This window comes from Dasypus novemcinctus, chromosome 1 (assembly GCF_030445035.2).
Source record: "Dasypus novemcinctus isolate mDasNov1 chromosome 1, mDasNov1.1.hap2, whole genome shotgun sequence".
Lineage (NCBI taxonomy): Eukaryota > Metazoa > Chordata > Mammalia > Cingulata > Dasypodidae > Dasypus > Dasypus novemcinctus.
The window spans coordinates 197,527,522-197,528,620 of NC_080673.1; the positions used below are offsets into that span (position 1 = coordinate 197,527,522).

Below are 1,099 nucleotides of genomic sequence, written 5' to 3' on the forward strand. Positions count from 1 at the left end.
TCAAATGTCTTTTTTTGCATCAATCGTTAGGATCATGTGATTTTTCTTCTTTTGATTTATTAACAAGGTGTGTTATTCTGATTGATTTAATAAGGTGTGTTGAATCACCTTTGCATGCCTGTTAAAAATCTGCTTGATCATGATGAATAATTCTTTGAATGTGTTTTTGGATTTGAGTAGCAAGTATTTTTTTGAGGATTTTTGCATACATATTCTTTTCTCTGTAATTTTCTTTTCTCTGTAATATCTTTACCTGGCTTTGGTACTAGGGTAATATTGGCGTCATAGAATGAGTTTAGTAATGTTCTATCTTGTTCAATTCTTTGGAAGAGCTTGAATAGGACTGATATTAAATCTTCTTTGAATGCTTGGTAGAACTCATGTGTGTAGCCATCTTTTCCTGGGCATTTCATTTTGCGGAGTTGTGTGAAGACTGTTTCAATCTCTTGTGATTTGTTTGTAGAGGGTTAGTATAAGTTATTCATAGGTTTCTAGGAATTTTTCCATTTCCTCTACATTGTTTAGCTTGTTGGCATAATGTTGTTCATAGTATCCTCTTATGATCTCTTTTATTTATATTGTGTCATTCAAATATGGAACACTTAAAAAGTTTTAATAATATGGAATATGTCATGAATTTGGGTGTCATCCTTGTGCAGAGCCCATGCTAATCTTCTCTGTATCATTCCAACTTTAGAATATGTGCTGCCAAAGTGAACACCTTAAATTATTTTTCTAGACATGACATATATTCATTTATTTGTGTGATGGGAAAAAAGGTGTTCATATATAAGATAGGTATTTTTTTAATATAGAGGGACTCTGTGAAGTGATATTTGATCAATGATTCCAGATATATTATAGTTTTCTGGTATCCCAAGTGATCATATTTGTTGTTTCTGTACCAAATTACCCTGTAGTTCAAAGTAATTACTTTTGTAGCTAATTTCTCATTTCTTGACCATAATTGACATTCAAAGGCAAATTTTAATTATAATGTTAGTTCACTTTTATAGTTCACTTTATTGAAAATAAAGAACAATTTTGAAAAACAATTTTCAACTCCAGAATTTGGGGTATATAGTTCAGACCATAAATT

The 1,099-nt window shown here is 30.5% G+C and overlaps 1 non-coding gene across 1 annotated transcript; it reads right to left on the minus strand.

Annotated features, from left to right (window-relative positions):
• Positions 1–614: 614 nt before the first annotated feature.
• On the minus strand, positions 615–721 carry LOC111761654 (U6 spliceosomal RNA). Its single transcript, XR_002794949.1, has one exon. It is a non-coding gene; the product is annotated as a U6 spliceosomal RNA (small nuclear RNA).
• Between the last annotated feature and the right edge of the window lie 378 nt (positions 722–1,099).